Genomic DNA, 27,649 nt, shown 5'->3' with positions numbered 1-27,649 from the left:
GCACATCGTAATGTGTCATCCGATTGGGCAGTCCTTGTTTGATTCTAACAACATACTTATCGTGTGCCAACAAGTAAAAATAATCATGTCTCATAATACAATATAAATAATGCATTTATGAGATTATTACAATAATATTGCACTAGCACACATCCTCAATAGGTGATACAGTCCCAAATTCTATGGACTTAGCTCTCAATCCAAATTATGCGAAACCAATTATGGAAGACACTGATCTGTATATGTTGTGCAAAGATCTCAACATGGATCCTAGTGTTGCAAGCTCAAATCCAAGTCCATACCCCAATCATTAAAAGACGGTCTACTGAATGCTACCTATCCAAAAGAATCGGATCCAATTCGGCATTGGTTGGAGCAAAGCGAGGAGAAGAGTGGATCAACAATGACAAACCCATATCCACCAAGGCACCCCCATGGATCGTATTCACTAGATCAAGGTTCACCCACTCCAAACAAGATCCATTTATGAAGTGGACCAAGTGGAATCGGATCCTTCAAGCCAAGGTCCAGCAACCCAAGCTCGATCCATGTAGCGACATTCTTGATATTAATAAAAATTTATAGGTCCACCTTGGAGGGTGTGTAAAACCTGTAAAAATTTGAGATTATAAATAAATAAAAAGATTAACTTTATTTTTGAGTGATAAATGTGATTCTATCTTTTAAATGTCATTTATGGGTATTTAACATGCTCAATTATTCTTTTCTGACTAATAAGGGTAAAATAGTTATTTTAAGAATTATTTCAGACAAACTACTATTAAAATATTTAAATTATCATGAAAACTATTTATTTTAGTGAGTCACAAACTCATCTAGGTGTTTTTGAGGTGTTTTAAAATTAACTAGAGGCATTATAATGGTTTTCAAAAAAAATTCTTAAAAAGGGCATTTTGGTTATAAAATAATTTATGGTACATATTTTTAATCAAATAAATTATTATTTTAGAAAGTACCAAAATCATGAACTATTTAGAATTAGTATAATTATTTAGTGTGAATAAGATGTAAGAAATTATTTTGGAGAAAAATTATGAAATTTAGAATGAACCCGAACTCTATATGGGTTGGATCCAAATGGATCGATCCAACCTAGTGTGGGTCTATTACTTATGAAGTTTAAATAGATAAAAGAACCTATATTACAAGATAAATATATTTCTATTATTTTTATGAGATCAAAATAGAAAATATAAAAGTATGTTATATTTTTTTTTTTTATCTTGTTTGGGTCCTTGTTGTGTGATTGTGTGGGAACCGACCCACTCGATTTGGAACCCTAACCATGCCCAAACTCGACCCGTTTTTTTTTTTTTTTTGCTTGGGTGCACAGAGGAAAGGAGACGAGTTGGGTGGGTCCCACCAGGGCACTCGACTCCTCCTCACTTTCTTTCCCTAATTTCACCCAACTCACACCCCCATCTCATCCCTTTCTCTCTACCTTTTTGTGCTTCAGGAAACTCACCCAACATCGCCCCACCATCGGGAGCCAAGCCACCACCCGACGCCTTCTACACGGCCACCAGCCCCCTTTTGACTACCGGCCATCCTCTTGTCGTCGGACGACCCCAACACCGACACCATCGCCACCACCTTCTTCTGTTTTCTTTTTTTTCTTACTCGAAAAGCCTTTCTAGGGTTGTTGCTCGCCCCAGCTATCTCCGGATCCCTATTTTTCTTTCCTCCATTTCACCTTCTTCTTCTTCCTTGTGTGAAGGGCGCCCCAGTGACTGTTGTGACCGTTGCCCTCTCCTCCTATTTTTCTCTCACCCTTATGTTTTTCCCATTTCGTGTGAACGTAGTCGGTGATTGATAGTCGAGCCCTTGGTGTAGTTGGAAGCATCGTGCGGCACAGAGCTGCCCATCGCTCCTCCCCTCTTATTCTTCACTGCCAAAGGCCATCTTTATCTAGCGTGAAGCCGACCCCCTTGCCTAATCAAGGCTAAGGTGAGTCGATTACTTCCCATTTCCTTCTTCGTCTTTCCTATTTTTATTTTTATTTTTATTTTATCCTCTTCTTAATGGATTCTCAATAGTCGATTACTCTATTTGTTCTTGTTTCTTCATGACTGTGCATATGCTCGGGTGTCGTTGTGCTGCGAAGATGACCTTTATTTGTCATCCCTTCTTGGTTTTGGAAGGACCAAACAACTTCGGTAGGTGATGGCCAAATTTTTCCCTATTTTTTTTCTCCTGTTTCTTATGATTTTCCTACCCTATCTCTTATTTCTAAAATTCTTACGTTTTGGGTATTTCTACATTAGCTGATATATTGTGACATGGTTTCTTTGATTTTTTCTTATGTTCTTTTCCTATATTGGGATGTGTGCCCAATAGAGTAGGCTCATTGCCATCCCACTAGCATGCAAGGTAAGTAATCCTCATCACTATAGTGGTTTTCTTGTTCGAATCGGAGCCTTAATTGCTAATTTTTCATTGATTTTGGATTTTCTTATTTTTGCATGCCTCATTTCCAGCATTGGGAATCATGGCTGTTGATGACACCCTTGTCAGCCTTGACAACATGGGTCTCTTTTGTTTAGTCACTATTTTTTTCAAAATTTTTGTTCCAGATCGAATTTCCAAGGGAATTCAATATTTTTCTTGGAATCCTCGATTTTTGTGCAAACCCTGTGGGTGTGTTTTGTACAACTTGTTGTCTAACCTTGTTTTGGATTTTTAGTATATTGTTTTGTGGTTTGTTCAACAATCAAGTTACTAATTTGTGTTGTTTTTTTGTCGCTCGTGTGCGAAAGCATGTTCTGATGAATTTATCATTATGTGTGCAATACTGTAGCACTTTTCAACTATGAGAGGATGCTCAACTGATCCTATTTCCCATAAGTTGCTTGGTATTTGTGAACACCTCAAAATTTTCAAAAATTTATAAATATTCTATTTTTTTGCCCCTGACCCCCATTTTCTGAATAAATTGAGTCAGTTCCAATCTAAATTCTAGTTATTTCTCGGATTTTACTGGAATCAAATCCAATTTCTATATCTGACTTGATTTTGGATCCGGATCCAGTATCAAAACCCAAATATAAGCCTCGTTATCCAATTTTCAAATTGAATTTACAAAAATACCAAAAATAATTTCTGAAAGGCTCAGACAGTTCATCCGGTATCCGTTTGGATCCACTGCTCTGTATTTCTCAATTCGAGATCCAAAACTCGAATATTTCCTCAAAATCTGGATCAAAACCCATTTTCTGAAGAAATTTTCAAAATTCAAACCCGAATTCTCAAAAAACCCATCTTTTGTAAATATTTCTCAAAAATACAAAAATAGTTTTAAAATTCATTATTTTTCCATAATTTCTAGAGTTTTTATTTCAAAAACACAAAAAAATAGAAAATACAAAGAAAAAAATAAAAATAAAAATAGAAAAAGAAATTCAGAAAAAGATAGTTTAGAAACCCTCTTTTTGAAAGTCTTTTCATAAATAAAACCCTTTGAGAGAAGTTTTTTTTTATAAAACAACCATCATTTCATAAAATTTTAAGAGTTGAGGGATTCATTTTGAAAAGGGTTCTAACGGCCTTCCGTTATTTAAACAGAGCCACAGACCCTACATCTCCATCGCATTCCACCCCGCACCCTTCTTCTCTTCTTTCTCAAATCCTCTCCTGCATTTCCCCTCTCCTTCTGGTGCTCTCCAATCAGCAGAAAAGTCCATCTTCAAGTTCTATATGAATTTCTATAATCCAAATCCAAAATTCTATCTAGGTTCCCAGAATCCAGATCCATCTTCTAAATTCCATCTTGGATTCTAGATTTAGAACCCAATTCCACCTTGGATTTCAGATTGCAAAATCCAAAATCCATCTTGGATTCCAGATTTCAAAACCAATTCCATCTAGGATTCCAGATATCCTAATTCGATTTTACCTTGGATTTTAGATTTCGGATCCAATTCTATCTAGGATTCCAGCTTTTGAATTCAATTCCATCTTGGATTCTAGATTTTCAAATCCAATTCCATATTGGATTCCAAATTTAAAATCTAATTCCATCTAGGATTCCAGATTTCAAAAACCAATTCCATCTTGAAGTCCAGATTTCGGATCCAATTCCATTTAGGATTCCAGACTTCAAATCCAATTCCATCTTTGATTCAGATTTTTCAAATCCAGTTCCATTTTCTAAATTGATTTTCAATTCAAAAATTCAATCCCATCTCATCCAGATTTCAAGATTCCAATTTCAATTTCTATTTCCAAAACCATTTTCAAATCTATTTTCCAAGTCTAAATTCAATTCCAAATTCAATTTCTTTTTCAGGTTCTAAAATTAAGAATTCCTTTTTCAGAATCAATACATTCAAATTCAAAATCCATTTTTCGACTTTGAAACTCTATTTTTCTCAAAATTCTATTTCAATTTCTAAAATTTTCTTTTCTTTTCTTTAAATTCAAAATCCATTTTCTCAACTCTGATTATTATAAGACTTAAAAATTCAAGTCTCTTCTTCTAGATTCATTGTTCGAAGTTCTAAGTTAGATTTAAAATCTATTTTTTTTTCAAATCAATTTCAACCCTTTGAATCATTTCTTTACTACATTATCAGATTTATTTAAGAATCACTTGAAAAATCCAAAATTTCTAAATTATTTTCTCAAAAGCATACATCTTTGTATTTGCATTGCACAAGCATGATTCTTTGTGCATTTTAGACTTAGAATAAATTCTTAGACAATATTTAGGCAAAGCAAAAAACATAAGTTTGATCCTTGGTTTGATTACCCCTGGTAAAGGCGACAGGAACGGTCGAACCTCGTACCGACGAGCGAATCTCGTCTCTTCATTTTCTCACAAATTTTCAAAATATGAAGGCGAGTAATTTCAAAATATTTTCAAAATTAAGGTCAAGTAAGACCTTTACAAAAAAGTTCCTCTCTCTTTCTTTTCTTTTCTCTTCTCTCTTCTTTTCTTTCTTTTATTCTCCTTAAAAAAGGGAATAGAGGATAGAAAGGTAAAGAGAAGGAAAAAGAGGTAACCAAGAGAAATTTTTTTGCAATGTTCACAGATTTGGCGACCGAGATGGGACTCGTCTTTGTCCGATCGAATTGTTGCCTTTTGCTTTGTTTTGATACTATCTAAGTCTTTATTCTATAAATGTCAGCTTCATTTACATGCAAACCTTAGGAGCCTAGACTCTGTCCTAGCTGACATTAATGCATATAAGATTTAAGTATGGTTTGGTAGGACCATATTAAGGAGATTTATGCGTGCTCACTTAGACTTAAGTCTGAAATACAACTCTCCTCAATTCTAGGGATTGAATGCATACAATGTATGTAAGTGTATGCTTCTCTTAAATTCTATGTCTTTAGGACTCGCATTAGAAACATCTGGTTTTTATTGCATGTTGAACATGTTTTCAAAAACATCCTTACCTATATTGTTCCGGTCTTCACGTTGCTGGGCTGTCTCACTGAACTATAGTTTGGGAGAGATCCTCACAACTGGATCACTTATTTGGGTTAACACCCCCTTACCACTTACTTAAGGGTCATAGTCCGAAGTATATCGGTAGGTGCTCAAGGATGTTAGGAGTCATTACCTTAGAACCACAAGAATATTTCTATGTCACGTACTTCAAGCTTCAGCTTGAGTATATCGGCGTACCTTGATTGAAATCAGATGATCTGAACCATAGAGTTAGAATTAAGATCCTACAAGCCATTTCAAATATTGCATTTAGAGTCAGTTTTAGGGAGTGCTGTTTGCGCATCCTTGTTTATACAACTGTGATTCTGTGATGTTTATTTATTATATTTTCTTATATTTTTCCAAAGGCCCTGGGTATATTATTCAAAATCTCCTTTTTGGTTCTCAAAACTTAGGTGTATTTTTCTTTTCTTCTTCTAATTTCTTCAATTCTTTTGATCCTGCCTGCAATTCTTCAAATTTTAAATCTTTGCCATCTATTTTTTTTCAAACTCTTCTTTCTTCATATCTTTCAGTGTATCTTTTAATTCTATTCCAAAACTCTTTTGCCTTTTTACAATAAAGTCTCTTTTTGTTAAGAGATATCATTTTTTAAGATAGTATTCGTTCTTCATATTTTTCAGTTGTTTATTCCTCCCCACGGAGTAACAACACAATTATCACGAATTCTGTGACGACTCAATCCCTAGTAATGGAATATCATTTTTCAAATCTATTAACATGATTCCTTATCTTGTCAAAATTTTCTCCCAAAAAATTGTCAGTCTGAACCATCCCTTTTTCTATAGAAAGCATTGATATTTCATCATGGTTCAAACAAGGACGGAAAAGGAGATAGTTCCACAACAAAGCGACAGTGAAGCAGAGAAAATGAATTCCTCTAGATCATCCAGGCAGTGGGGGCCAAGAAGCAGAAAGCGATATTAATCCGGCCACATACAAGCTGTTTCAGAGAATGATGTCCAAAATGATATCTAAACAGGCTAAGGAAAACCTAGAAAAAATATCTTCCAAAAACAAAATTAGGGGAAAAGTCAGCAAGAAGCAAGTTTAGTATGACAGTGCTTCAGAGTCAGCAGAGGAAGAGCAGTCGACATTTTTCCAAAATCCCTTATATCGGCCCAAGAAAATCAGTGAGGGGCACGAGTCATCAAGCAAAACTAAGTTTCAGATCCCAGTGGAAGATCCTTTCCACCAACAAATAAAGGAGGTAACCCTCGCAGTAAAAAAGTTACAAGTTCAGGGTAAAGGCAAAAAGATCTACATCGGTGCAAACTTTTATGACGGGTTACAAGGGAATGACAACTGGGAGGATCTTCCTCGCAAATTCATAAAATTTGATGGAACCAGCAACCCCAAGGCTCATCCGGCCATATTTTTCGTAGAATGCAACCGATTCAGAAGAAACAACAGGGCTCTATTTCTATGCTTTCCCCGCAGTCTGAAAGAAATAGCAGCAAAGTGGTATGTCGACCATATCAACCCGATTGAACTGCGAGACTTTGACAAAGTCATCAACCTGTTCATCGAAGGTTCTTTTTCAATACCGATGCTCCGCCTGCCCTCAACCATCTTTTCAATCTGAGGCAAAATGACAATGAGAAGGCAAAATATTTCATTCATAGGTGGAGATCCACCTGCAACAGGATGAATGACCCGATATCAGAGGGGCAAGCACTGTCAATAATCTTGAACAATTTCTCTCAACCTCTGAAGGGTCTGATCTCCACTTCTTCATCTAAATCCTTCATCAAGCTAATAGAGCGACTTGAATGACTCGAAATGGGATTAGAGAACGGAACCTATGACGACATCACGTTGGCAAGAGACAGTCAGGATATGAAAAAGAAAACCAACTTCACCTTTTCTGCCAGTTCCTCCAACAACAACAATGGCAAAAACAAAAAGGGTGACAAAAAGAACTACACTGGCAGATCAGGTAGAAATGATTGCTTTAGTCAAAAGAACGAGATCAACATGCAGAATGACGACCCTCCCTCGAGCATCCAATTAGAATCAAAGCCCCAAGGGAGACCAAAGCACGACAATGAATTTACCTCCTTAGAGCAACCACTTGAGCAAGTTCTTGAGTACATGATAACCAAGGAGATAGTTAAACTCCACAAGGTAGCAGATCCTCCTGTGACTATGGGAAGATTTAAAGATCAGTTCTATAAATTTCATCGGGCGAAGGGTCCTGACATCGAGCACTACTTTGTCTTCAAAAATATCATCCAAGACTGCATTGATAAAAAACTTCTGGTGGAAGACAAAGAAGATCAGCCAGCCGTCCTGACCTAGCTTTTTTGAACGATGCCCAAGTTTTTTTGCTTTCTTTCTTTTCAGTCATCTTATAGGGGCAAGTCAGTCCCAGTCTTTTGTGACCTTTGGTCAGAAACTCGTAAATATTTCAGTCTTTGTTATCAACTTTGCTTATCAATAAAATGTCAATTTTTTTCGTATCTTTGATGTTAAATACTTTTTTCTTTTGCCACACTGGGGCATTTATTTTTGAAAAATAATATTTTCATTTCAAGAATCTTCTTTGTCATTGGATTCTATTAAGCCACATTAAATTCCTATTCAAGATGAGGGACGATAATGACATCATTCATGAGAGAAATGAAATTACTTATGAGGGTTTTTCAAAATCGTGAATTTTTGAAATTTTTTGCAAAATCTTCGTCATGATCACCAAAAGTTCAATATTTTGGTTCAAACTTTTTCAAAATCAACCATCGCGTTGATCTTTCTTTTTCAAAATTGGTTTCAAACCATTGTCTTCAAAAACCAACCCTCATGTTGATCTCTCTTCAAAATCAACCCTCATATTGATTCTTCTTCAAAGATCAGCTCTCGTGTTGATCATTCTTCAAAATCAATCTCGCAGTTGATCCTCTTCCAAAAAATGAATTTTCACTTATCTCTCAAATGAACCTTATCATTTCACTTTAAAGATCCCACGTGCAGGCAGGATCAAACAAACTCTTTTCCTCAATTTTGATCAATTTTCATTAATCTTCTGTCAATCTTTATCAGTCTTATCAATTTTTATTCATCTTTATCAATTTGATTGATTTTTCATCAATTTTATTATTTTTTTGTCAATTCTTATTCAATTACCCTTTCAGGTTAAGGGATAAACTTGATGCCTCTTTCTAATGAGGTATTCCTTTCCCATTTTCTCGTTCCCACTCAGGTTAAGGGACAAACCTGAAATTTCCACTTAGGTTAAGGGACAAACCTGAAATTCCCACTCAGGTTAAGGGACAAACCTGAAATTCCTTCTCAGGTTAAGGGATAAACCTGAACCTCGGCCCTCGAGGTATTTTATTTTTCCTTTTCAGGTTAAGGGATAAACTTGAACCTCGTTCGACGAGGTATTTCTTTTTCCCCTTCAAGATAAGGGATAATCCTGAAATCTTTTATCATCTTTCAATTTTCCACTAATTTTTACCAATTTTCATCAGACTTTTGTCAGTCTTTATCAATTTTCATTCTTTGTCAATTTTTATAAATTTTATTAATTCTTTATCAATTTTTATCAATTTTATTGATTCTTCGTCAATCTTTATCAATTTTTATTCTTTGTCAATTTTTATCAATTTTGTGAATTCTTTATCAACTTTTTATCAAATTTTGACATTTTTTTTATTCATCCCCTTTCAGGTCAAGGGATAAACCTGAACCTCGGCCTTCGAGGTATTCTTTTTCCCTTTCAGGTTAAGGGATAAACCTGAACCTCGACCTTTGAGGTATTTCCTTCTTCCCCTTCAGGATAAGGGATAATCCTGAAACCCCAACAATCATTCCCACTTCGATTTCCAAACATCTTGAGAATGTCAGTCTCCTTTTCAACCTCCAGTTAGAAAATCCAGTACTCGTATTAGTATATTTTCAAAATCCAGTGCTCATAGTGGTTCATTTTCAAAAATTCAGTGCTCGTACTGGTATGTTTGCAAAATTCAGTGCTCATACTGAAACATTTTCAAAATCCAGTGCTCGTACTGGTGTATTTAAAAACCCAGCGCTCGTACTGGTGTATTTTCAAAAAATCCAGTGCTCATACTGGTATGCCTAGCGCTTGTGCTAGTGTTTGGTTGATTGATCAGTTGACCCCCTAGGTTCAGTCTTGGTACTAACCATTCATCAAAATTCAAAGTTTTAATTCCAATTTCGACCTTTGGGTCATCCAATTCTCAATTTCAAGCCTTCGGATTACAATTCCATCAATGTCTCTCAATTTCAAGCCTTCGGGTTACAATTCCATCAATGTCTATCATTTCAAGCCTTCGAGTTACAATTTCATCTAAATATATCATTTTCAAGTCTTCGGGTTACAATTCCATTAATTATTTTTAAGCCTTCGGGTTACAACTTCATCAATGTCTATCAATTTTAAGCCATTGGGTTACAATTTCATCAAAGTATATCATTTTCAAGTCTTTAGGTTACAATTCCATCAATGTCTATCATTTTCAAGCCTTTGGGTTACAATTTTATCAAAGTATATCATTTTTAAGCCTTTGGGTTACAATTTCATTAAAGTATATTATTTTCAAGCCTTCGGGTTACAATTCCATCAATGTCTACCATTTTCAAGCCTTCGGGTTACAATTTCATCAAAGTATATCATTTTCATGCCTTCGGGTCACAACTCTATCAATGTCAATCATTTTAACCATTTCAACAGCAAAATTCTACTTTTGAGTTGGTCAAACAATGAAATCCTGCTTTCGAGCTGGTCGAACAAAAAATCCTGCTTTCGAGCTGGTAAGTCAAATCAAAATCCTGCTTTTGAGCTAGTTGAATAATCAAAATCCTGTTTTTGAGCTGGTTGGTGAATCAAATCTTGCTTTCTAGCTGGTCGAACAAACAAAAATCATGCTTTCGAGCTGGTCGATCAATCAAAATCATGCTTTCGATCTGGTCGAACAAAAAATTCTGCTTTCTAGCTAGTCGAACAAAAAAATCCTGCTTTCGAGCTAGTCGAACAACAAAATCCTGCTTTCGAGCTGGTCGAACAATAAAATTCTGCTTTCGAGCTGGTCGGTAAAAAAAAATCCTACTTTCGAGCTGGTCGAACAATCAAAATCCTGCTTTCGAACTGGTCGGTCAAGCAAATCCTGCTTTTGAGCTGGTCGGTCAAACAAATCCTGCTTTCGAGCTGGTCGGTCAAACAAATCCTGCTTTGGAGCTGATCGGTCCAACAAAATCCTGCTTTCGAGTTGGTCGGTCAAACAAATTTTGCTTTCAAGCTGGTCGGTCAAACAAATCTTTGCTTTTGAGCTGGTCCTTCCAACAAAATCTTGCTTTCGAGCTGGTTAAACAAACAAATCATGCTTTCGAGCTGGTCCTTCCAACAAAATTCTGCTTTCGAGCTAATCGAACAAAAAATCCTGCTTTCGAGCTGGTCGAACAAAAAATCCTGCTTTCGAGCTGGTCAAACAAAAAAATCATGCTTTCGAGCTGGTCAAACAACAAATCCTTCTTTCGAGTTGGTCAAACAATTAAAATCCTGCTTTCGGGCTGGTCTTTCCATCAAATCCTGCTTTCGAGCTGGTCCTTCCATCAAAATCCTGTTTTCTGATCGAACAAAATAATCCTGCTTTCGAGCTGGTCTTTTCATCAAAATCCTGCTTTTGAGTGGCTCGATCAAATAAAAAATCCTGTTTCGAGCTGGTAAAATAAAAACCCTGCTTTTGAGCTGGTCTTTTAAAACAAAATTCTGCTTTCGAGTTGGTCTTTCAAAAACAAAATCCTGCTTTCAAGCTGGTCTTTCAAAAACAAAATCCTGCTTTCGAGCTAGTCGATCAAAATAAATCGTGCTTTCGAGCTGGTTCGTCAAAACAAAAATCCAATTTTTACTGGTAAGGATTTCTAAAACATTATTTTTATTTCAAATTTCAGCTAAAGGTCCCATTAAAATCTATATTTAGTGATTATATCATAAAGGATTCTCGAAAACTTTGCCAATTTTCTAAAAATATTTGTTGATTCCAATATTTATACTGCACAAGAGAATCACCTCAGATTACCTCTAGTATTCTTTCCAAAAAAGTAAAACTTTTTGCAAAAAAAAAATAACATTCAAATATTTTCTCTGTTGATCAACCAAAAAGATGTAAGAAATATCCTTGGTATGATTAGCGAAAGAAATATTTAATGATATTAAAAAGCTAGAAGCGAATCAATATTGATCATAGTTATGGCGCATGTTTAAAGATGATTTTCTGGCAATGAGGCAGTGAAAATATCCTGAGCGATAAAAAGAATCCACTCAATCCATATCTTCTTAGTCATCTAAGCTGCAATCAAATATCTGCAAAATGGATCTCTCAATTGTCGTCAAGTTGAAGACAAATATGCAAGCTAGACCTCTGGGGCCAAAGAAGATTTGGATCATCTCCGAGATGAAGGAGTTTGCAATGGATCCTTCCAAGGAAAGTTCAAATCACCGTCAAGATGAAGAGGAATGCGATGAACCTCCCGACAAACCCTAAAAGATATTTGGTTTCTGCTATCATCAAGAGATTTTTGACCAATGAGCCAATATCATCAGTATAATTCCTGAGAAAAAGAAGGATCAGAGCATCTTCAAGATGAAGGAGTTTGTGACGTACCCTTCCTAGAAAAAAAGAAAAGTTAGGACATCTCCAAAATGAAGGATGATGTAATAAACTCCTTGTCAAAAACCCAAGAAAGCTCAATGACTCAAAAAGAGTGCAAAAAGATCATCATGGGGAAAACACTCAGATATCAAACTACCAAAATTGCCAGAAATCATCTTTTCTTATACGAAATTCTTTTATCAATATCTTTTCATTACTTGTTTTTATGAAATTAAGAATATTTCTTCTCTTCTCATATCAGAGAAATGGATAGCTTCTTTGAAGAAAATCATCAGCGCTAAAATTTGAATTTGACTCTTAAGACCAAAGAGTTAATCTAGTTGGAGCAAATACTCTAGATAAAAGAGAGAATGTCTTTTGTACATACATGCATATTTTCAAGCATTTGAGTCAACTACAATTTTATCTTATTGACAAATCTTTCTAGTTATCCAAAAATGAAATAAATGCTCAATATCTATTTTGATACAACCTGACGTTGATTTCAAAAAGTGTTGCCGCGCTCCTCGAGGTACCACCCGCTCAGGTTAAGGGTCAAACCTGAATTTTTCTGCGAAAGGTCATCTGTTTTAAAAGTTGATTTAGTCTCAGCAATGAGACACCCAAGTATATCTCTTTTCCAAGCTTTAGGGAACCCCCATTTTCGTCCTTTTGCAGACCCCTCTTAGATTTGTTCGTTCAAACTCCGGAGGTCCCATCATGGTTTCTTCACTCGAAGATTCAATATGGTCAACCCTTTCAGGATAAGGGTTAAGCCTAAACCTCGCTCCTCGAGGTATCGCCCCTTTCAGGTTAAGGGTTAACCCTGAACCTCATTTTTTCATGAGGTATCTTTCGTTCAGGTTTGGGTTAAACCTAAGCCTCGTTCCGACAAGGTTCCTCGTTTCGATGAGGTAGTTCTCTCAGTCCCATCATGGTTTTTCCCGTCGTGGAATCCATGCTCTTCATATCCATCCAGGAAAGGATTGTACCTAAGCTTCATCTCACGAGGCATTTTCTCAAAAATGTCCCATCAAGGTCTTCATATATTCCTTTCCCATTCAGGTAATGGCAAAACCTGAAATTCATCTTCATATATCTTCATCCCATCCAGGTTAAGGAATAAACCTGAGACATTCCAAAAAAAAAAAAAAAACTGATCTCGTTTCACCCATGAGACTTGATCAAAATTCTTATTTTTCACCATTCTGGGATCTTCACCCAAAGTCCCATCACGATTTTCTCATTTCTGTTATCCAGTCATATCATTTTTGAGGATTTCGTCTCCTCAAAGCCATTCAGGATAAGGTTTTAAGCCTGAGAAAAATGTTTTTCAAAAACAAATTCTTCCACATCCAGTTCAGATTTGCTGACTGGGGCATTTTTCAAAATTTGGAGTGTTTTCTTTGCCACTAAGCTTGGCCTTCAATTGACTTAGCAACAAAGAGGGGCATCTGTGAACACCCTAAATTTTTCAAAATTTTATAAATATTTTCTTTTTTGCCCCTGACCCCCATTTTCTAAATAAATTGAGTCAGTTTCAATCTAAATTCCAGTTATTTCTTGGATTTTATTGGAATCAAATCCATTTTCTATATCTGACTCGATTTTGGATCCGGATCCAGTGTCAAAACCCAAATCTGAGCTTCGCTATCCAATTTCCAAAAATACCAAAAATAATTTCTGAAAAGCTTAGATAGTTCATCCGGTATTCATTTGGATCTACTACTTTGTATTTCTCAATTCGAGATCCAAAACTTGAATATTTTCTCAAAACCCGGATCAAAACCCATTTTTTGAAGAAATTTTCAAAATTCAAACCCGAATTCTCAGAAAACCCATCTTTTGTAAATATTTCTAAAAAATACAAAAATAGTTTTAAAATCCCTTATTTTTTCATAATTTCTAGAGTTTTTATTTCAAAAACACAAAAAAATAGAAAATATAAAGAAAAAAATAAAAATAAAAATAGAAAAAAAAATTCAGAAAAAGATAGTTTAGAAACCCTCTTTTTGAAAGTCTTTTCGTAAATAAAACCCTCTTTGAGAGAAGTTTTTTTTATAAAACAACCATCATTTAATAAAATTTCAAGAGTTGAGGAATTCATTTTGAAAAGGGCTCTAACGACCTTCCGTTATTTAAATAGAGCCGTAGACCCTTCATCGCCATCACATTCCACCCCTGCACCCTTCTTCTCTTCTTTCTCAAATCCTCTCATGCATTTCCTCTCTCCTTCTGGTGCTCTCCAATCAGCAGGAAAATTCATCTTCAAGTTCTATCTAGATTTCTTGAATCCAAATCCAAAATTCTATCTGCGTTCTCAGAATCCAGATCTATCTTCTAAATTCCATCTTGGATTCTAGATTTAGAACCCAATTCTACCTTAGATTTCAGATTGCAAAATCCAAAATCCAAAATTCATCTTGGACTCCAGATTTCAAAACCAATTCCATCTAGGATTCCAGATATCCAAATCTGATTCCTCCTTGGATTCCAGATTTCGGATCCAATTCCATCTACGATTCCAGATTTCGAATCCAAATCCATCTTGGATTCCAGATTTTTAAATTCAATTCCATATTGGATTTCAGATTTAAAATCTAGTTCCATCTAGGATTCCAGATTTCAAAAACCAATTCCATCTTGAAGTCCAGATTTCGGATCCAATTCCATTTAGGATTCCAGACTCCAAATCCAATTCTATCTTGGATTCAGATTTTTCAAATCCAGTTCCATTTTCCAAATTGATTTTCAATTCAAAAATTTAATCCCATCTCATCTGGATTTCAAGATTCCAATTTCAATTTCCAAAACCATTTTTAAATCTATTTTCCAAGTCTAAATTCATTTCCTCTTTTAAGTTCTGAAATTAAGAATTTCTTTTTCAGAATCAATCCATTCAAATTCAAAATCCATTTTTTGACTTTGAAACTCCATTTTTCTTAAAATTCTATCTCAAATTCCAAAATCCCCTTTTCTTTTCTTTAAATTCAAAATCCATTTTCTAAACTCTGATTATTATAAGACTTGGAAATTCAAGTCTCTTCTTCCATATCCATTGTTTGAAGTTCTAAGTTAGATTCAAAATCTATTTTTTTTTCAAATCAATTTCAACCCTTTAAATCATTTCTTCACTACATTATCAGATTTATTTTAGAATCACTTGAAAAATCCAAAATTTCTAAATTATTTTCTCAAAAGCATACATCTTTGCATTTGCATTGCACAAGCATGATTCTTTGTGTATTTTAGACTTAGAATAAATTCTTAGACAATATTTAGGCAAAGCAAAATGCATAAGTTCGATCCTTGGTTCGAGTACTTTTGGTAAAGGCGCAAAGAACGGTCGAACCTTGTATCGACGACCGAATCCTGTCTCTCCATTTTCCTGCAATTTTTCAAAATACGGAGGTGAGTAATTTCAAAATATTTTCAAAATTAAGGTCAAGTGAGACCTTTGCAAAAGAGTTTCTCTCTCTTTCTTTTCTTTTCTCTTCTCTCTTCTTTTCTATCTTTTATTCCCCTTCAAAAAGGGAATAAAGGCTAGAAAGGCAAAGAGAAGGAAAAAGAGGGAACCAAGAGAAAAAAAATTGCATTGTTCATAGTGTTGTGTGTTGCGCACCAAGTATTCAGTGATTTGCCTAAGCGGCAAATTCATTGCAGTTTCATGGAGCCTTTTACTTTTCAGGTTTCACTACAAACTTTCATCAATTTACAAAGGTAGAATTATTAAACTAAGTTTGTAGAATATACTTTCTTGTTGTTTGGTATTAATCTAGTGTGTTTTAGCGCTATGTTGCTGTTATCGTCGCAAAAATTTTTTCTCCCCTGCGGGAGAGAGGGAAACCATTCCGCGATTCAAACTCGACCAAAGTTTGAAAATGGTTTTGAAAATACTCGCCTCCGTTTTGAAAATAGCGGGAAAATCCGTAGGATGGGGCTCGCCTATCAGTACAAGGTTCGATCGTTTCTGGCACCTTTATCAGGGGTAATCGAACCAAGGATCAAAAGTGTGCTTGACTTAGCTAAATTATCAAAATTTGTGTTCTATCCTAAATGCATAGGGAATTCAGACATGTGCTATGAAACTTTTGTAAAATGCACATTGAAAAACATGATGCATGCTTTGAAAATATCTTGGAATGGAAAATATTGCTGAAAAAATGGGAATCGATTTCTCAAAGAAACCTTGATGAAATGTTTTTGAGAACCTTGAGAAAATCGTGAAGGAGTTTGGAAAATGAGTGAAAATTCTCAGAAAATGGAAAGAATTTTAGAAGAAAATAAACACTTGGAGAGAGACTATTGGTTGAAAAACTCCAACCTTAAAAATTGCTTTTGGAAAATCGCTGGAAATTCATAGGAAAACTCTTTTAAAAAGAAAATTCAAACCTTAGAAAATCGAAATTCTGGGAAATCAAATCTTGAGGAATTGGAAATCAATTTTTCTTGAAATAAGATTTTCTTGATTTTTATCAAAAAGAAGTGATGCAAGCTATCCTAGATGAATGAATGTCATTTTATGAAGAAATTTTAGGGAAATTTTGAGAAAATATATGCATTTTAGAATTCAATCAAGGTAAATTCACTACATATTTCGACTATGGCCGTAAATATGCTTGAAATTTAACTTAGTTAACTCTAACATATTTTTAAAATGAAAATATGCTATGATATTTTTTTTTTGAAAAATAGCCTAAGAGTGTAGGCTCAGTGTGGCTAATAGGAAGATGGCAAATCTGGGTCTTGTCCGTATTCTGACTATGGCCATAAATACGGACTCCACCAAGTTTGTCAACTCCCTAAGAGTTGGTGCACATGTCATTCGTGTTCATCCATGGTGATTTTCAAAGAAGAATGCATGAGTCAACATCAGGATAATATGAGAATTTAAACTGTATGATATGCATCCTAATCTAAGCAGGAAAATAACTCTTATTCCAAATTTACATTTAAAATTTTACATCAATGACATAAAAATAAAAAAAGGCAAGCTAACAGACTAAGGTTCTCCATTTGAATGCTCCTGCAAAACTTGAAATTAGGTTAGTGCAAATATGTAGGTTTTTCCAGATTTTCCGATAATATCAAGAAATTATCAGATTTATCTGGATATGAACCCCAATCTGATGCCTCCCTGATACGAATATAATTTGAAATCATGGAAATGTCAGAAAATAGGATAATAAAGATTTGAAATTCAAAATTGTGGTCAAAATAACCAAAATACCTCTAATAACAAGGTTATACCTTTGAAATGAGTGTTTTTGAAGGAATTTTGATAAAATTTGGAGTTTTGAAATTTGAATGATGATGAAATTGAAGATGGAATATGATAACATGCTGCTAAACATGATGGGACTATAAAATCAGAAAGAAATTTTGAGAATTTTGGCCAAAATATTCAATTTCATATATTTTTTGCACGGATCAGGGTCCTACGGGAACCCTGTTTTGATGATACGGCTAAACCGAATATCCAACGACTTCAAAATCATGCCAAATTCAACATGAAACATTCTATTATTCTTGAGAACGGAATGGAATAACAAAAATGCATGAAATGGTATCATCTAAGTGCAAAAATTCGAATAAAGTCCTAAAATATGCAAATTTCGCCTACAGGCGCGAACCAAACATGGTATTTAATGCGATAACAGAGTAATTTACCATAGAAATATCTGAGACTTTGCAGGCTGCTGACAGGCATAAAAATAATTAACTTTGGTTTTTAGAGCCCCATGATTTGATCTACAGTGACTTCGGTAGCATGGATCCAATTCTGATACGCACGAATTTAACAGAATTATCCATAAAAATAGATAAAAAAATAGTAATATGCCACCAAAATTTGCGAAATTTTAAAAGGATATTGCTGACACGTGAATAAACGACTTTCATTTTTACAGATTTGACTTTCCACCCACTGACAAAGAAATTTAAATACGATGACTACTTCGTGATTCAGAAAAACACTAACGAGCACCAAAACTACTGATTTGTTCTAAAAATTACTGAAAAGGGATCAAATCTATTCCAAAAATTGTGAAATTTTAGACCCAAATAGTGGACATCTCGAACATGAACTTCCCATTTTGCAGCCCCAAATTTTGAGTTGTACCCAGAGAGCAACAGTCCACTCAAGCCGATCTAGAGTCCGAGAAGCTCATATCAGATTCTAACACATGTTCTGTGGTCTCGGATTTTTGACAGGTAGTAAAGTATTTCCAAAAAATCTGATAAAATCAGATTAAATATTACACTGAATCCCAAGACTGTTGCATTTTTTGGATCAATAATTGGATCTCCCATGAGGGAGATCTCGATTTTACAATTCAGGTATGGATCTGTCCAGTGTTTTCTTGACTCTAAAACCCAGTTCGATGTTTCAAACTTTGAATAAAGCATATAATTTCAAATGCTTCCAATTTTTTTGCAGGATGTCAGGTACATCTATACGCGCATTATATAATTTTTTTGGGCTTTTTAGAATAAAATACAAACATGAAATAACATGAGGATTGACTGCTAAAACCAGAACTCTACAGAAATTAATATGAATATGGATGAAACCATAATATGTGCATGCTATGCTAAAGTAAATGATGAAAATATTAGTAAAATGCATCTAATACAAAAATCATGATGGTAATGATGATATGAAGCAGAAAACAGATCAAGGGATCTGATTGTTTGATATTCACCATTGGAAAAGAGGTTTGGTCCATCGGTTTGGGCGAACCACCTTTTTCGTTTGATTTTTAGAAAAGAATCATCACAAGGTGAATCCATGTTCTTCACGAATCCAGTTTCAACCTGGATTTTTCCTCATGTTCATAGCCATTGTCCACGAGATATTCTCATTTTGACAGGGAGCACATAAGACCAAAAATAGGATATTCCTTACCTTGGTGTCAACAATGGTGGTGGACTTCGATCCTTGATTTCGACTATCACTGGGATGTCGAATTGAAAGAGGAGGGATGGAGATCACCTCTGCAAAGCTGGGATGCAACTTGGAGATTTGGCTGCTACTTGGAGGCTTGATGGAAGGTAGAGAAAGGTGGGAAGGGTGTGTGGCAGGAGAGAGAAAGAGGAGGTCTTCAGAAAGGGTGGCCAGTGATGGATTGGATGGATGGGTTCTTTCTTTCTCCCCTAAGGGGTCGGCTAGGGGGTTTAAGAAGGCATGGGCTACAAGTTAGGAAAAGCCAAAAAGCAAGTTTGCTTTTCCTATCTTTTAGGAAAAGCAAAGGGAGCGATTTTGGCTCTTTTCAAAAATTTTGAAATCTTGTTTTGCTTTTCCCTAAAGAGGTTCTCAATGTGGCACCACCTCAAGGTGGGGCCACACTTTGGTTATTTAATAAAAGGAGAAAAGCAAAATAAAATAGATAGAGGGCTCTAGAGAGGCGCCACCTTAGGGGAAGACATTTGAACTTTTGAAAATTTTTGTTTTGCTTTTACCTAAAACCTAGCTAAAGCACCTATCTTTAAGGACTTTTCAAAAGTGGCGATTTTTACTTTTTGAAAGCTTTTTCATGTCCTAGCTAAACCTCAAGGGACTTCCATTATGGTGCCACCTCAGAGTGGGGGCAATTTTTATTCAAATAATAAAAAAATCTCTCTTTTTTTTAGGGGTGCCACCTCAGAGGGGGATGGTGCCTCTTTTTTTTTTGGCTTTTAAAAAGCTGAAACAAAAACTAGATTTTTAAAAGGAGAGCCAAGGTGGCGCCACTTCAGAGTGGGCCCCATGGAATTCAAATTTTGAGAAGGTGCCTCAGGGTGGCGCCACCTTAGGGTGAGGGAGCTCCTTCTTTTTAGGCTTTTTTCAAAAGCTAAAAATAAAAACCTAATTCTGAAGAAAGGCTAATGTGGCACCACCTCAGGGTGGACCCCACATTGTTTTTTATTGGTTGGAATTCAAAGACTAAAAGGGAAAAGGTAAAATTTGAAGTTTCTTTTTAAAATTTTCATAAAACTCTAAACTAATTAGCAATTATAAACTAATACTTGACCTAACTACAAGAATTTTTGAAAGAAGGTGGCCCTTCAGGGCAAATTTATAAAAATGATTTTGAAATTGCTGATAAAGAGGCTAAAATAAGAAGATTTTACAAAATTCAAAGTCCTTTTGCAAATTTGGAATAAAAATTCTAGGTTCAGAGCCTTGTCCCCTTCTTCAGGCAGAGCCGGTTCAGCTGACAAAATTTGAAAATCAATATTGAAAATTATCCAAATTGTTTTTCGGAGAAAACATTTTAAAATTCAGGGTCTTGGGGGTTAAAATGAGAAAAGATGGCAATTTTAAAGACCCAGGGGTTGGAAATTGATTTCGAAAGAGTTTGAAATTCAAATCTAGATTGAGAATTTTAAAATCATGAGTTTTGGACCTCAAAATGACATGTTATGCAATTAAATGCGGTGTAATGATATGCAATGACATGTCTTAGGAAACGCAATTCTGACCCAGAGATCGGAGATTCCAGTCTCCTGTTAAGAGTAAGACTTTGAAAATTCGTGATTGAAAGTGAATATTTGAGTCAGAATATGAAAATTTTGAGAATTGTAGATGAAATTTGGACTTTTGAAGGGTCCAGGCTAAAAAATTGACCATTTTGCTTTCTGAAGATCTCAAAGGACTAGTTGCAATGACTGTGTGGAAGAGTCAGGGAGGTGAGTGAAAATTTGGGGTGTTTATAGATGTCCCTCTTTTCTACTAAGACGGTTTATGATCGAGCTTAATAGTAAAGAAAATACACCAAATTTGGGCTATATGAAATGCCCCAGTTAGAAGGATCTGACTGAGTATGAGGAAATTGACCCTGATGAAGTTGGTAGTTATGGAATGGAGAATGAAGAAGAAAGATTCACTCTACGAGAGTGAAGTTCAGGTTTTGCCTTTAACCTGGATGGAACAAAAATACCTCGCATGGAACGAAGCTCAGGTTTGACCCTTAACCTGATCGGAAAGTGAAATACCTCATCAAAATAAGGCTCAGGTTTAAACCCTTAACCTGATCAGGTAAAATAATGAAATCCTCACAAGAAGAGACCATGATGGAACCTTCGAATTTCGCATAATAAATCCGATAGGGGTTTTACAAAAGGAAGGAAAAGGGGTCCCTAAAGCTTGAAAGGGGATTGATCTTGGGCGTCTCATTTCTGAGACTAAATAACTTTTGAAAATTGCCTTTTACGGAGAAAGATTGGTGGCTCGACCTCGAACCGAAATGGTACTATCTATGACGGGACAGTGGGGAACACAGGGAAGTGTGCGAATCTGAGAGCTCGTGCACTCAAATTATAAAAAGAAGGGAAGAAATCTTGAAAACTCCTGTGTGTGGACTTGCTGATGAAATCGTATAGTGTGTGGACTTGGATCCAAGTCCAAATTAAAATTGGACCCAGTCAGATATTATTGTCATTAGTTTCTTTAACTCACGTAGGGTTGTCCCATTTGGAAACTAAAACTATTTTCACTTTACATCGATCCTCTCATTCGAGTTGAATTGTGTAAGACCCATAAAAATTTTGAGATCTTAATCAAAATAAAGCGGAATTTTAATGTGAAAAATTTAAGTTGTGAAAATATTGATTTAATTTTTATCTTAGCTAATTAAGATTATTCATATTTTTTTTAGAACTAGAAATTAATGTATTAATTAGCCTGAATAATTAAACTAGTGTTTATTTTTTAATTAATTACAATTAACCTTAAATGAATAATTACATTTGAAATTTTCATTAGGCTATGAATTTAAATTAAGAAAAAAATTATTAAAGTGATATTGTAGAGTTTGGATTGGATCCAATTGGATCAGATCCAACTAGAAGATCCAAAATAAAAATTTTATGATTTAAAATTTCTAAAAATAAAACAAGGATTAATATAAAAATTTTATAAATTGAGGTTTCTAAAAGTAATATCAAGAAATAGTGAAACAAACAAATAATAAAATATGTCAAAAAGGTAACAAAGTAGTTAAAACTAGTTGGAATGAAACCAATTAGAAGCTAACCAAGGGGGTGTGGTTTTGGCCTAGTTACTACCTTAGTACTTATAGCTAATAGGATTCCACATGGATCTCAAGGTGGAATCTCTACAAATCTTAGGAAAAATAAATTTGGAAAAAGATAGAAACTATAACATTCTTGTAGATTACCAAATTAGTAAAAGTCTTCACATGAAAAGATGAAAAGTCAAGGGTCATATTTGAGATTTTTTTTAAGAAGAGGGTTAGACCAATCTCAACCCTCTATATTCTTACATGTAATCTAAACCATACATCTTATCTACTCATGAATTTTTGCCTACAAATATCACTCAAAAAGTAGAAGAGAGACATTCAAGAGCCTTTTCTCTCTCCTTTGTCTCTTCTCTCTCCCTCTCCCATGAATTTGATGTTTTTCTCTTTTATTTTACTTGAGTGTAGTATAGGGTGCCCTTGTAAAATTCTATTCTATAACACTAGTTGGTTGAAGAACAAAGTCTGAATTGATTCAAGCTTCTTTGCAAAAACAAGAAAAGTAAGTTGATCTTCATTTTGTGTATTTTGATTTTTGTTCAAACTCTCTCTCTCTCTCGAGAAGGAATTCTCATAGTTTGAACCATGATTTTGCATATATGTGTACACTCTCTTCACTCACACACGAATTTGATAAAAACCCATGGTAAAAAATGAAGTTCACCAACTCTAATGATGTTTTATCACTTCAAACCATGCTTTAATCAAGTTAAGTAATTTGCATTTTCATTGTTGAGTTATTTATCATTCTTGAAGTAATAATTATATATCTCATGAATTATATTTTCTTCCTCTAACACATTCATGTTTGAGAATGAGATTCTCATGTTTGATGAAATTTTTACAAAGTAAATATGCAAATTTTTCCACATTGTAGCATTTTAGAAAAACCCATGTGAAGATGATAAAGTTCACATTTAAGATTTGTATTTCACAAAGAGAAAAAGATCGTTATGGTTAGTTCATATAGTTTGAAATGTCTTATGGATAGAGAACATAAAAACCTCAGGTGTTAGCTATTTTGCAAACCCATACATGGTCCTAAGGTATTTCATACGTAATATTCAATTTGTGAGGAATAAAGAAATGAAAAAGTATGCAAATTTGGTCTCACATATTAGTGGTCGGAAAGAGGTTTTTATTTCAAAAAAATATACATCATATAGTCTCTTCAATCCTTTTTAATTCTTGAGACTTAGTTCTTTTGAAAGCTTGAAACACAATTCTTTTTTTTAGTCTCAAATGCCACAACCACATGTGAGATGCCTTATCGAAAGAAACAAAAAAAAATCGTGATCATAGCAATCAGCTGAACAACCCCAGTCATGATCCAAACTAGGTCTGGACCATGCCTTAGACCTGATCAGGTCAGAACCAACCTGGTTCAGGTGGGTCGCCCTAAACAAACCCTGAACTGAGCTGGTCAGTTTGGGCGGTTTGTGTCGGGCCAATTCAGACTGGCTGGACTGAGTGGCTTGATCCAGCCAAGGTCTGATCGACAGGTCTGACCCAGACCCAGTCCAAGCTAGCTAGGCAAACCAGTCGTCAGTCATAACGACAGAAAAAGAAAAAAATGAAGAAAACAGTGAAAAAAAAGAGAGAAGAAGAAAATTCAAATTATTTCAAAATAAGTTTTGTTACAACGGATGGGATGAATTCCTATAGCTGCAAATACCTACCTGTTTGTCTAAGTATTAAATACGCTAGCCTAAGCAAACAATTTAGTGAAGATACTCTTATGCACATAGTGGAGAAATTTATGCATAGATTTAAATTTTCACACATGAAATATTGAAATATCATCATGATTGAGTGCGTAGTAAGCTAGGCTACTAAATGCTCATACACGTGAATGTCTGAAAATGATAATTTGAATGTCTTATGACAATTACTATGTCTTTGCATATGCTTATGATCCATGCAATATGACATTGCACATGGAATCAACATGTTTTGCCAATGCATACGTTTATGATCAATGCAATATGACATTGCACGCAGAATCAACATGTTTTGCTTATGCATATGTTTATGGTCAATGCAATATGACATTACACATGGAATCAATATGTTTGCCTATGCATGTGTATGATAATTGCAAGATGACATTGCATATGGAATAATCATATTTGCCTATGTTTATGCTTGTGATAAATGCAATATGACATTGTACATGGAATAATTAAGTTTAACTTATGCTTATGTTGACATGAATGCAATATGTCAAAAATGCATAGAAAGTATTTATGCTTGTGTTAAGTGCCATATGACATCAATTGTTCATGTTTATGCTAAATGCAAATTGCCTATAAAATTCTAAGGCCATACGAAAAATACAAGAAAAAGATGCATATGACATAAAGGTTATACTTGTTTCAAAGAATTTGCATAAACTCACGTAAGGAGCATATGATGCATAAAAGCATGTAATAATGATGCTCTTATTTCTGACATAAATAGTTGCCTCACGAATTTGCTATGATGCCTACACATAAATGAAGTACATAGCATGTTGTACAGATACATCTATATGCATTTGAATGATATGCTTTGCTATGCTATGTTATGACACATTGAGGCATGTATAAACATCATTGGACTTATGTGTGAATATTGTCTGAAAAATGAACTAACTGTTGAAATGCATTGTTGGATGAGGCTCTCTTGTGAGCTTGGGTGGGTTGTGACCCCACAATTGTGAGAGGAAGTCTCACTTCGCATGCAAAAATCTACACATTAAAAATCCTTGTTGTAGCCTTCACCGGCGAGGTGCTCATATGGGCTAAAGGAGTCAGAGCACGTGAATTGGGTTGGGCAAAATCATGACATGACATGTATACTACCCTGAGGAGAGTATAAAGGTTATTGAGCCTATTTGCCTCGTGAAATATGAGTATGGAATACTAACTACCCTAATAAAGATGAAATTGCCTATGTAACTCATTCACACCATGGTTCATCTTAGAGAGAGTAGAACAATATAACCCTGAGTGACAATGTCGCATGTAGGTTTGAACTATATGTCATACCAACTTGAATTAAGGAGCAAAAGCATTCTAGACCTCCAATCGCTCAGAGTTAGGGAGGTCGAGGTTGCCCAAAAGCGGTATACCTCAGCTACTACAGTAGTAGGGGATTGTAATCCGGTTTTCCCTTGTGTTGAAGATCTCTCGATTATGGACCGCAGGCTTGGGTATGTTTATCTGGTCAATAGGTACTATGGAAAATATATAATTTACATAATGAACACCATAGTATACTCTAGTTGGCAAGATGGCAATTACCTATGCATACTCAAAGGTGTAAGCCAATCAAAACTAAAGTTACTAACATTGTTAACTGACTAACATAGTTATAGCTTCTTTATATTATCCATCATGTCTATTTATTTGAGATTTCATGCCATGATGTTTTGATTTACATGATGAATTATCTGCAATTATATGATTGTTATAAAGCATGTTATGGTATTCATGATAGATGTTTGATTAATTATCATGATGCATATTATATGAATTTGCTTACCAGTTTGCAAGAGTTTTGACCCCATTTCATAGGGCGCAGGTAGTGAATAAAGATACAATGCGAGAGTGCGGTGTGCGACGAGGCCATGAACCATCCATTCCTAATAATCTTGGTGATTCTTGGACAAACTTTTGGGTATCTCATTTTAAATGAGATGTTTTGATGTTGTTTGGAAACTTGTAATTTTAATATTCCAAACTATGTGAGAAATATAGAATGAAAATCATTTCTTTCAATTTGTGAGTTAAGGGTGGACCTAATTCTAAAAGGAATCAGGTTCAACCTCAAGCAATTATTTCATTTTTGTAACCCGCCAGAATTATTTAACTTTTTAAAACCCAATTATATATGTTGTGCTATTTAAAAAAAATGGTTACAATTTTACATTTTCGTAGTTAGAATTTTTGGGGTGTTACAGATTGCTTTTCAAAAAAAAATTGGCTGCAAACTTTCACATATTTCAAATTTGAAGTTCTAGGGTGTTACACTCCCACGCCATCACCCCAAAACAAAGATTGACGATTCCTGGTTCGATTGATCCCTTGCTCGTCGAAGGAGAAAAGGCTTTTTACCTTGAAGAACAATTTCCACACCCTCTCAAAATCTGGATCCATTTTGTATCCATTTTAAAAATATATTTTTCAGTGAAAAACCATGTTTGCATTTTTCAAAAACCCACGAGGAAGTGTCCATAGAATGTCAATCACGATGAGACCGCTCACTCAATCCAAGATCAAAGTTTTGGAAAATCGACACTGAAAAGTTACTAGATTTGTACTCTCTTTTTTTGTGATTTTCAGATTTGGATCCACCTCAGATCCAAATTCCATTTTTTGCCTTTTTTCTTGTCAGACCCTATCACAATGATAAGGGCATATTTTTCTCATTTTTAGTTCATTTTCCACATTCTTAGACTCGTTGGAAAGCAGATGAGTGTGGATGTATTTGTCATGTTCAAACTGTTGCTAGATCTTCCCTCTACGGTATCCAAAAATAGCGGTGAACAGCAGAAAATAGTCAATTTGGCGACTATTTTTCACTAAAAAGTTATGCATTTTTGGCAATAGCATTCTTCTATTGAAAATCTATGTTTTCTGACTCGTTAGAAAGCTGAGTTAGATATGCATTTTTTAGTTTTGAGTCAGAACCAAGAGTCCCCCTGGGCTGCCATTTTTCTGGTTAAAATCAGGTGGCAGAACTTTTTGTTTTAGAAAATAGTACACCAGTATGCATTCTTAGAAACGTATCTCCCCAATCGTTCATTGAATCACTGTGATTTCAATGGCGTTGGAAAGATAACAAAATTTTATTTTTCTATTATTTATACTATTTTTTCCAATTTCTAGTGAAATTTCCCCAAAAATAGGTGTTTTTAGCCAAAACAAGGGCAGCTATGCCTATATTTGACACCTATTTTAGGAGCAATTTCGGCACCGTACCTCATAACCTGCCTCTCAAAATCTAGTGTGTCATATGTCATTGAAAAGATATTTTCATCCTCTGTCTTTTCTCTGTTGGAACTTTCTTTTGATTCTACTGTTTTCTTAATAAAAAATAAGTAATAAACCCTATTGTTATTTTCCAACTTAGAATTTTTTTTAGGAAAGTTTCTCTTTTACATGTCAGATTGAATTTTTTTCTAGATTTCAGCACCCTAGTTCCAAAATCCATGTTTGCATCCTGATTTGCCTTGCTCTTTGTGTCATTTGAATTTGGGCATATCATATGCTGTTGAAAATATATTTTCATTCTCTGTCTTTTCTCCATGAAACTTTTCTGATTCTACCATTTTTTTAGTAAAAAATAAGTAGCAATCCCGGTTTTTGTTTCCCAAATTAGAATTTTTTTTAGAAAAGTTTCTATTTTACAAATCAAATTGGATTTTTATCTGGATTTCAAGACCCCAATTCCAAAATCCATGTTTGCATCCTGATTTGTCTTGCTCTTCATGTCGTTTGAATTCGGGCATATCTTTTGGGTAAGATTCATATCCAGATCCTAAACTCAATCCACTT

At 34.8% G+C, this 27,649-nt stretch overlaps 1 long non-coding RNA gene across 2 annotated transcripts; it reads left to right on the top strand.

Moving 5' to 3' along the window:
• The first annotated feature begins 1,457 nt into the window (after positions 1–1,457).
• On the top strand, positions 1,458–25,768 carry LOC149837381 (uncharacterized). 2 transcript variants are annotated; one of them, XR_016432106.1, is made up of 3 exons: positions 1,458–1,968; positions 2,126–2,181; positions 25,678–25,768. It is a non-coding gene; the product is annotated as an uncharacterized LOC149837381 (long non-coding RNA). The 2 variants fall into 2 exon arrangements; XR_016432105.1 differs by having other exon boundaries at positions 2,126–2,177; positions 25,667–25,760.
• The last annotated feature ends 1,881 nt before the right edge of the window (positions 25,769–27,649 follow it).

This window comes from Nuphar pumila, chromosome 5 (assembly GCF_984573655.1).
Source record: "Nuphar pumila chromosome 5, dmNupPumi1.hap1.1, whole genome shotgun sequence".
NCBI classification, from domain to species: Eukaryota; Viridiplantae; Streptophyta; class Magnoliopsida; order Nymphaeales; family Nymphaeaceae; genus Nuphar; species Nuphar pumila.
This window is presented reverse-complemented; position numbering and strand designations above follow the sequence as displayed.